This window comes from Pinus tabuliformis, chromosome 5_2, assembly GCF_031772625.1.
Source record: "Pinus tabuliformis cultivar Carrire ecotype Pingquan chromosome 5_2, CPIR1, whole genome shotgun sequence".
NCBI classification, from domain to species: domain Eukaryota; kingdom Viridiplantae; phylum Streptophyta; class Pinopsida; order Pinales; family Pinaceae; genus Pinus; species Pinus tabuliformis.
The window spans coordinates 20,716,854-20,727,900 of record NC_142306.1 but is presented as its reverse complement, the minus strand read 5'-3'; the positions used below and the strand labels follow the sequence as shown (position 1 = coordinate 20,727,900).

Genomic DNA, 11,047 nt, shown 5'->3' with positions numbered 1-11,047 from the left:
GTTGTTTTTTTGGGTTTGCCTAAAGAGATGGCCTTGGGTCATTTGTAGGGTGGCCGATTTTCATCTTCTGTCCATCCCCACTCAGTAGCACATGAGCAGTAATGTTGGCCAAGCTCATCCTAGGAGGCATATGTGAACAATTCCCCTTCTTCTCTCCAAGTTCTTGGAGTTGTATGGGTTGTTGTGGTGTGGCTCTTGGGCTCGTCTTGGTCCCTCATGCCCATCCAAATGATACAAGTGACAAGTTTTCTTTCTGTGTGAATGGTGGGTTGGTAATTGAGTTGGTTTTTCGGGCTTGCCTGATTGATGGCCTTCTTCATTTGTAGGGTGGCCAATTTTCATCTTCTCTCCATCCCCACTTGATAGCACATGAGCGGTAATGTTGGCCATGCTCATCCCGAGAGGCATATGCGAGCAATTCCCCTCTTGCTCTCTGAGTTCTTGGAGTTGTATGGATTTTTGTGGTGTGGCTCCCTGGCTTGTCCTAGTCTACTCGTGGCCATCCAAATGATACAAGTGACAACTTTTCTTTTTATGTGAAAGGTGGATTGGTAATTGAGTTGTTTTTTTGGGTTTGCATAAACGATGGCCTTGGGTCGTTTGTAGGGTGGTCGATTTTCATCTTTTCTCCATCCCCACTCAGTAGCACATGAGCGGAAATGTTGGCCATACTCGTCCCGGGAGGCATATATGAAAAATTCCCCTTTTTCTCTCTAAGTTCATGGAGTTGTATGGGTTCTTGTGGTGTGGCTCCCTAGATCGTCCTGGTCCCCTCGTGCCCATCCAAATGATACAAGTGATAGGTTTTCTTTTCATGTGAAAGGTGGGTTGGTAATTGATTGTTTTTTTGGATTTACTTGAACGACGGCCTTGGGTCATTTCTAGGGTGGCTGATTTTCATCTTCTCTCCATCCCCACTCGGTAGCACATGAGTAATAATGTTGGCCATGCTTGTCCTCGGAGGCATATGTGAACGATTCCCCTTCTGCTGTCTAAGTTCTTGGAGTTGTATGGGTTGTTGTGGTGTGGTTCCCTGGCTCGTCATGGTCCCTCATAACAGTCCAAATGATATAAGTGATAGGTTTTCTTTCCGTGTGAAAGGTGGGTTGGTGATTGAGTTGTTTTGTCGAAATTTCCTGAACGATGGCCTTGGGTCATTTGTAGGGTGCCCGATTTTCATATTCCCTCCATCCCCACTCGGTAACACATGAGAAATGATGTTGGCCATGCTCATCCCCATCCCTCTTGCCCATTCAAACAATAAAAATGTTAAAGTTTGCTCAACACTCCTTTGAGCCTTCGTTGTTGTCGTCCCAGATGGAAACCCTAAAACTCTGTCATGCTCATGTCACTATCATGCCCCTCGATTGTTGTGAATAGAAAATTTTGATTGGGCTGGGAAACCATGTGTGGATCCATTGGAATTTCCTCCTCATTATATTGTTCACCTCCTCCCTATTTTGTGGGGAGGGTTTTGCTTTCCATGTGAAAGTTGGGTTGGTAATTGAGTTGGTTTTTTGGGTTTTCCTCAAGAATGGCCTTGGGTTGTTTGTAAGGTGGTTGATTTTCATCTTCTCTCCATACCCACTCGGTAGCACATGAGTGGTGATGTTGGCCATGCTTATCCTAGGAGGCATATGTGAACAATTCCCCTTTTGCTCTAAGTTCTCAGAGTTGTAGGGGTTGTTGTGGTGTGGCTCCCTGTGACGGCTAGCCTATTCATTGTTCAGTTGTTTTTAGTGTCAGTTTCTTGTTCTTTTACTCTTTCCGTGTTGGGATTGTCGATTGAGATGCATATATTTAAGAGGAACGTGGAATGCTTTTGGTTGTAAACCACCTGCCCTCCCTCTTGCTTGCTTTTTCCATCGAGCGATTCTCCTTATTGTAAAGTTAAGGGTTTTCATTCCTTTCAAAGTTCACATCATCCGTGGTTGCATTGACTTTGAGGTTTTGATAGATGTGTTGGCCCATATTTTTAATCAAGTGGTTGACTTTTTCCTTTCAGCTCACGTGCGTGGCAAGCTTTTGTGGTTGGAAATGTTAAGTCACAATGTTTATGGGCATTTTTTGTTTCAATTGTGTATGCACTCATGGTCCAATGGGGAGGAGGCTTGCTATGTCGATGGTGGGGGCTATCTAGAAGAAGGATTTTGAGGTGGAATGCTTTGACCTCCCTCCTCTTTGTGGAGGTGGTCGTAGGTGAAAATTACTCATTGTCTAGTTGGTAAAGTTGTGGGAAATATCCTAGGTTGCCTATACGTAGGGTGCGTGGGGTGCAGAGCTACTTGATTCGTCCTCCTATTTGGATATGTTCTTGTATTATGTAGCAAACCTCTTGATTTGCATTTATTTCGTTCCTTTGCCTTCGCATCATGGTTGCTGCAGGCGGTCAAGTGATCGAGGTCCACTGTTGCTAATGTCTGGGTAGACTCCTAGGTTGCCTCGGTGTGGGGCGGGGAGGGTCGGGGGGCATTTATAAGAGAGGTTGTGGGCTTGGTTGGTCTTGTTTTATTTCCTTTTGTTTCCTTTGCATTGAGGCTGCCACAAGTGATCATGCGAGGTCTATCATTGCTATTGTTTGGGTGGACTCCTAGGTGGCCTCTGTGTGGGGAGGGGAGGGTTGGGGGGCATTTCTAGGGGAGGTTACGAGCTCGGTTTGTCTTGTCTTATTTCGTTCCCTTGCCTTTGTGTTGAGGCTGCTGTAGGCGATCATCCGATCGAGCTCCACTGTTGCTGCTATCTGGGTGGACTCCTAGGTGGCATCGGTGCAGTGTGGGGAGGTTTGTATGGCCTCTCTATGATAGGATCTGTAGTCGGTCGTCCTCTTTTTATTTCCTTCCTTTTCCTTCGCATTGAGGCTGCAACAGGCGATCAGGAGATCGAGGTCCATCATTGCTGCTATCCGGGTGGATTCTTAGCTGGCCTCGGTGCAGGGTGGGGAGGGTTGGGGCTCATTTATAATGTAGAGGTTGCATGGTTGGTCGATCTCCATTTATTTCCTTTGCATCGAGGCTACCGCAGGTGATCGAGAGATTGAGGTCCACCGTTTCTGCTATCCTAGTGGACTCCTAGGTGGCCTTGGTGCGGGGTGTGGAGGCTTTTGGAGGCATTTCTAAGGGAGTGGGTGAGTGATCACTTGTTTTCTTATTGGTTGTTGCATGGTTGAAAACTCTGAAGTGGCCTTGGTGTATTGTGGCTTGGTAGGTCTACCCATTTGTTTGCCATGTCCTTGCCATGTTGTGTGTGCTTCCTTCTTGGGATGCAAGAGGTGCAAGGCATAAAATTTTTACATGATATTTTGATATCTCTTTGACTTGATGGGTGTTTAGGTTGGTTCTTGGTAAGAGAGCACCCGAAATGCCCTTTGAAGTGGGAGGATGCTACCTGGTTGATCCTGCCAGTAGTCATATGCTTGTCTCAAAGATTAAGCCATGCATGTCTAAGTATGAAATAATTCAGACTGTGAAACTGCGGATGGCTCATTAAATCAGTTATAGTTTTTTTTATGGTACCATACTACTCGGATAACCTTAGTAATTCTAGAGCTAATACGTGCACCAAGTCCCGACTCTTTGGAAGGGATGCACTTTTTAGATAAAAGGTCAGTGCGGGCTTTCCCACTTCTCCAGTGAATCATGATAACTCGACGAATCGCACAACACTTGTGCTAGCAATGCTTTATTCAAATTTCTTCCCTATCAACTTTCAATGGTAGGATAGAAGCCTACCATGGTGGTGATGGGAAACAAAGAATTAGGGTTAGATTCCAGAGAGGGAGCCTGAGAAACGGCTACCACATCCAAGGAAGGCAGCAGGCCTGCAAACTACCCAATCCTGACATGGGAGGTAGTGACAATAAATAACAATATTGGGCTCATCGAGTTTGGTAATTGGAAAGAGTACAATCTAAATCGCTTAATGAGGATCCCCATTGGAGGGCAATTTTGGTGCCAGTAGCCATGGTAATTCTAGCTCCAATAGCATATTTTTAAGTTGTTGCAGTTAAAAAGCTCGTAGTTGGATCTTGGGTCATAAAGGTCGGTCCACCTACTCGGTGTGCACCTACCCTTCCGCCCCTTTTGTTGGCGTTGTGCTCCTGGCCTTAATTGGCTGGGTCACAGCTCCGGCGCTATTACTTTGAAAAAATTCGAGTGCTCAAAGCAAGCTTATGCTCTGTTTACATTAGCATGGAATAACGTGATAGGAGTTTGGTCCTATTGTGTTGGATTTTGGGACCAGAGTAATGATTAATAGGGACTATCGGGGGCATTCATATTTCATTGTGAGAGGTGAAATTCTTGGATTTATGAAAGATAGACCACTACGAAAACATTTGCCAAGGATGTTTTCATTAATCAAGAACGAAAGTTGGGGGCTCAAAGACGATCAGATACCATCCTAGTCCCAACCCTAAACGATTTCGACCAAGGATCGGTGGATGTTGCTCTAAGGACTCTGCCAACACCTTCTTAGAAATCAGAGTGTTTGGGTTCCAGGGGGAGTGTGGTCACAAGGTTGAAACTTAAAGGAATTGACAAAAGGGCATCACCAGGAGTGGAGCCCGCAACTTAATTTGACTCAGCATGGGGAAACTTACCAGGTCTAGACATAGTAAGGATTGATAGATTGAGAGCTCTTTCTTGATTCTATGGGTGGTGGTGCATGTCTATTCTTAGTTGGTGGAGTGATTTTTCTAGTTAATTCCAATAATGAACAAGACCTCAGCCTGTTAACTAGCTACATGGAGGTTCCCCTTCGCGGCCAGCTTCTTAGAGTGACTATGGCCATTTAGGCCATGGAAGTTTGAGGCAATAATAGGTTTGTGATGCCCTTAAATGTTATGGGCCACATGTGTGCTACATTGATGTAGCCAACAAGTTTTTCTTCCTAGTTTGAGAGGATAAGGAAATCTTCTCAAATTGCATCGTGCTAGGGATAGACAATTCCAATTATTGGTTTGTTAGAGTCGGTCTGGTCAGCCCTCCGTCAGAGATCAAAACTCTTTATGCATTTCATTTTTAGGTGTCCCGCTCCATTCACTCAGTTGCATTCCACTAGGGGCATGCCATGATTTGATGGAGAAGGTCATGCTAGTCATTTCCCCTCATGTCTGGCTCCTGCTGGCTTAGGTCATTTGTCAATAATCACAAACGTCCATAACCGTCAAGGTCTAGGCTGTTAACAGACAAAAGTCATTTTTGGTCATTAGGTCTAGGGATTAATCAATTTGGTCTTAAAATAGGTCCAGTAAATCCATGCAGGCCAGAGTGATGCCCTTGCAAAGTAATGATTCACAGAGTTTCATCATCATATTGATAAACTTCGACTATTCTTCAAAACATTGTTTTGAAGAAAAGTCAAACAGTCTTATTGGTGACAAAATTTTCAAAAAGGTCTTCAGCTAATTTCTTCAAGTGTAGTCATGGTTTCCGTGGCCAAATTTCCTGTCAAGCAATCCCTGCAAAGAGTGCCGAAAATTTCATCACTTGAGCCAAAATTCAGAGGAAAAGTGAAAACCAAGGTTGTTTTAAAGTTAGTGAAAAACTGTCAAACATAAACATTAGAAAATGGGTTTTTCGAAAAAGAAAAAATGTAACCCATCACTTCCAAATATTTATATACAAACTCCCACCTAAATCCAAGTCATTGTGCAATAAAAGGCAGAAGGAAAGCATTGCAAAGTCGTGGGTGTGCAAGCGCATAATTTGGAGCAGTTTGGAGGAAGTTTCAGGGGCGCGGCGCACACAGGCAGGGGTGCGGCACACACACAGGGCGCAGCACACATAGAGCCCACCCTTAGTGCAAAGTTATAACTAGTGCGGTGCACACCCAGAGTGCGGCGCACTGGGTTTTCCGCGCGACGCATAGAGGCAAAGCGCCCAGAATTTGCCAAACTCCCTCAAAAAAATTTTGTGAAGAACATAAATTGCAAGGTAGCCTCCATAAACTTACTTGTGCATCAAATTTGATAAAGATATGGTGGTTTATTGCTTGTGATTAAATGCAAAAAAATTCATAAAGTTAACCATAAGAAGACACCAAAAAACCATTTTTCTAGGGTTGTGCCATTGTGTTGTTGCTGCTAAGGCTTTATTTTCCCTACCTTACCCCTGTTCCTTATTCCCCTATGCCATTTTTCCTATTATCACTACCGTAACACTACCAAACTCATATTCCCTTTCCCTTCCTCCTATTGCTCAATTAAAACCCCAAACCCTAACCTGTCAAAATACCCAAAACCCCTACATATCCCTAAACAAAATTCTCCCTATAACCCCTATTCCCATTACATTACTCCCCTCCTAATACTCCCTTTGTTTCATTGTTCCCCTTGGTGGCAGATATCACAAACAACACCCAACTTCACCATCATCAAAGGGGCAGCCTAAATACAGTTTATAAAAAACAGTCATGGCATCTGAGGGTTCATTAGAGTATGAGGTGGAGACCCACAGTGATACAACTTCTGGAGAACAGGCTCCCCGGAGACATCATAGGAGTGGAAAACATGTTAGGGATGAGCCAAACACCCTCATTGAGTTGCAGGCATGCCCTCTTGCTATGTCATGTTTCCAGCACCTAGCATGTTTTGAATTTTGTCAAAGGGTGGCAAATGTCAGAGTTCATCATGAGTTGGCCCGTCTATTTGTGCTTCACCTACATGGAGGTCAGTCTATCTTGGTCGGGGTCACCTTCACATTGACACCTGAAACTATCTAAGCGGCAATAAACATACCAAATGTTGGAGAACAGTGGCATAAGAAGAAGAAGGTGGATAGGCATCATTATGAACCTTACATTAAGGCCAGTTGTTTGAGGCATCTCACAAGAGTCTTCTCATTCAGATATTTGAAAGATGAGTATGCTCCGCTCATGAAATTGATCATGAAATGCTTCAGTTGTGAGGGGAGGTTCTCCCGCCTATATGCCTATCACATCAGGTTTCTCATGCACTTTACAACGGTACAAATGATGAACCTCCCATTTTTCATTTGCAGAAACATAGAGAGGATGAAAAATTTCATGCAGCATAAGACCCCTCAGTAGCAGCTCAATAGTGTTTATCACTTTGCTCTTATCCGGATTTTGGTGGATCATCAGTTGGGATTGCAGGTCATTTCTTGGGAGGACTTCATCTCTCGTGACTTCTTCAACACTCCACAGGTAGTATCAGAGGAAGAACATGAGATAGGTGGTCCTTCACATCAGTATGAGCGCCATGAAACCGCTACTATGCCAGTATTCATCACCTATGAGCGAGGTAGTAGACATTTGTTTGTAGTGGCAAAGAAAGTGTTATCTCCACCCGGGTGGAAGGGGCCTCGCATCCTACATCGACGACACAGGAACAAGACAGAGGTAAGGAGCCAATGCATGATGAGGGGCCTTCAGGTGAGCCATCAGGTGAACGAGAGACCGAATTCGTTCTCCTTCATTATGATGAGACAGATACAGAACTGACCAATGCAGAGCTTAGAGAGATCATCCAGTAGCAGCAATCAGTGATTGAGGCCTTATCCCTTGACTTGGAGAGGGCTAAGTGGAAAATGAAATACCTGGAGTAGAGGAACAAATAGCTGGAGGATCAGCGAGCAATCATGGAGCTACAAAACATTCGTGAGCATCGCCAAGCTGCTCAAAGGACAAGAGTTGAGTTCACATCATTGGAGCAAGAGATCAATGAGGATTGGGAGGCCAATCTCAAGAGATTCAACATGCACTTGGAGAGGCTACTGGACAAGGCCGATCAGGACCTTACCTTACTGAGACACAAGGCTTTCCATTACAGGGCACGAAACATGAGTGCAAAGGCCCGAATAAAGAGTTTGAAGGTGAAATTGAACAAAGCAACAAGAGAGACAAAAGAGCCAAAAGAGCAATATCGCCTTTGAATCTTAGTTGAGGCTTCTTTGGCATAGCATAACACCCCATAGAGAACCTCCAGCCCAAATTTCAAGGAATTTGGGGAAATTTTGGTCACATGACAAATTTTTGGGCAAAACACAAGTTTTTTCTCCCTATGGCGCAACGCTAAAAATTGGGAGCTCCAAATGAAGAATGGTTTGCATTTTTGGATTCCGCATGAGAAATCACGATTACTGGTGCTTGCACAAAAAATTTGGGCAAGATCTGAGTCTCCGGGAGGTCAAAAACACCCCAAAAATGGCCTCTCTGCCCTTTTTTTGACACACAGGAAGCAATCTTGGGAGAATGAATATTTGGAGGGGCAAATGAGCACCAAATTCAAAAATTCTAGTTGGGTTAGAAAGTAGACAGGACAGGATTTCCAACAAGCACACTTGAGCACATTTTGGACACCTGAAAATGCCTCAAATCAGGCTCCAAAGTAGCGTGGCGCACCGAGAAAATGGCGAGCCGCACACAAGAAAAATTGCCAAATTTGCTTCCGTTTCACGAAATTTCGATTCGCGACTTCTCCAAGTGGGCCTGCTCATCCACATTTCAGTTTTTTGGCACCTAAGGAGGAATTTAAAGTATTTTCTCTCCAGATTGGCTTCTATCTAAGTGGCGAAGGAAGGCAAATGGTCACCCAAGCCATTTGTCATGTTTGTGACGCTACACCTGTAGCTAATGGTTGGCTCTTCACCTCCATTTTGTAATGATTCGAGTAACTCCCTAACCCTTGGGCGTTCTATATCTTCATGGCACATTCTATATATTGTATGCAAGCTATTTTCAAAGGGTTGGTTGGCTTGTAACTTCTGGGAGAATGTGGGAAAGAAACTCTGCTTCTTCACTGTATATTTTTGACAGAGAATTAATGAAAGGCAGCGGCTCTGTTTCATGAGATTCATGTGGTTGTGAGTGTAGCAAATGTGTCTCTTATGTTTTCATATGTATTTCGTTATGTTTCATAATTCAATTCATGTTCATTTCCAGTGAAATTTTCTGAGTTAGATAAGGTAGAATTCAATTTTATTGCTCTACCTGTGGGAAAATTTCATGTTCAGTGTTCTTATTCTGTTGAAAAGGATTCATGTTCCTATGCCCTTTTCACTCTCCTAAACAATCTCTCCATTCCGTGTTATTTCACACTAAATTGCTACACTTTCCGCCTGCCTTTCCTCACGAATTAATCTGTGCCTTTGTATTAAATTCTCCGTTCTTGGCTGATCGTTGGTCCCATACCATCCCAGAAGCTCAGTCATTCATAAAAATTGTTTCTTGTATCCCTATTCACTTACTAGCCTAAGATTAATACTTCACTGTAAGTCATCTCAGACTATTTTTTGCTTATCTATTCACTGAGCGTGACTCGGAGAGAGCCCTCTCCTGTTCTGGTAGGGCTAGCTACCAGACTGAGCATGGTTTGTGGTTACCCTAAATTTTTCCTTCCTTCAGCCTAGGGCAGATTTAGGTTCTAACATAGTGGCGACCATACTGGGGAACACTAAAATCAAATCCCCTTATTTCTTAATAATTCTAAGCTTTCGGATGATAAGTTTAGGATTGGATAGGATGAGTAAGTTGATTGCGTCCTGTGATTTTTCTCAATAGCATGCTGGCTTCGAGACGATATACCAGAGCCAATCCAGACCCAGATCCTCCTCATATCTACAAAAACCCCAATTTGATTCTAAGACTCATTCATCAAGAGAGCACTATAACTCCCGTGTTCAAATCCCATTCATGTCCTGACATTTTTGAGTATCTTGAAGAGCTTGAGTTTGATGAGCGGTTTGAAATATCGTTGTTTGAGTCTAAATCCGAAAGGGCTGTTGATTATACTGTCCCCAATCCACAATTTCTTGTAGACTTAGAAACTGAAAGAGCTAATTGGTTAATTGATAATTATATTGTGGCACAGCCTCAAACTCCAATTTCTAGCCCCTTACAAACTGTACGCACCCCTCCAAGACCTCCAAGGCCAAATCCACTAAGAGTGATGGCTACCCGTTTTGCACCCCTTGTTCTGCCTCAAGTTCTAGAGGATATGCCTGCAGATTATCAAAGCAAAATCCCGTTTTTTGATGGCACTCCTAACAGCATTACTGCTCAGTAACACGTGGACAAAATGGCAGACTTCTATGAACTTCATGAGATCGATGCCGAGAATGTGGCAATGAGACTCTTTGTACAGACATTTGCAGGTGAAGTGAGGAAGTGGTTCAGAGGTTTTCCGGTAGCACGTATCACTACCTTGGCTGAACTACAAAGACAATTCTTAAATCGATGGGAAGTGAAAAAGAATCCTCTTCAAATTCTGGCTGAATATGAGCAAATCAAATGAAACGCTGGTGTGTCAGTCCAAGATTATTGTGCTAGATTCAATACAGTTTATAACGAAATTCCAGATCATCTAAAGCTACCTGTGGGACTGGCTATGATGAAATTTCTGGATGTTTTTGACACTGATATGGCCTACCAATTAAGAAAGATAGAACCGGCGACAATGGAAGACATGCAAAAAATCGCGGTCAATGTTGAAGCAAATCTGTTGTCCAAGAGGGCTAGAGTGAAAGCAGAAAATAAAGTCACGGTTAAGGAAGAGTCTTCTTCGATGGATAAATTACTCAAAAAGGTAGAGTAGATGCTTGAAAGGGTGAAGCTCAACAAACACGAGCCACAAGTTAGAAATCATAACTTCCGTGGCTAGCAGCAGCAGCCACAATATAGAATAAGACAAAGAGATTAGCGCACCCAAGAGCAGACAACACAACAACCACTACAAACACCTTTGCAGAAAAATTGTGTGCATGGACCAGAGTCAAATGAGGACAGAAATGTAATAGGTGAAGAAAACCACCTCTTTACTCCAGATGAGCTGCCTACTTACATTACTGAAGAAGAGGAGTGTGCGGTGAGTTCAGTTGCACACAAAGATGCAGATTTCATTCTAGCAAGTGACACTATTTTACAAGAAGAATTAGAGGAGTATCAAAGGGGGTATATGAATGCTCTGTCCGCACAGCAGCAGCGATATTCACTTAGAAATAGAGATGTGTTGGCTAGACCAATTCAGAAAAGGAAGGAGGTTGAAGCATCAAGGAATGATTCATTAGCTACACAAAGGAAAGGAAAAGAG

At 43.5% G+C, this 11,047-nt stretch overlaps 1 pseudogene; it reads left to right on the top strand.

Annotated features, from left to right (window-relative positions):
• The first annotated feature begins 3,384 nt into the window (after positions 1-3,384).
• On the top strand, positions 3,385-4,495 carry LOC149157359 (18S ribosomal RNA; annotated as a pseudogene).
• The last annotated feature ends 6,552 nt before the right edge of the window (positions 4,496-11,047 follow it).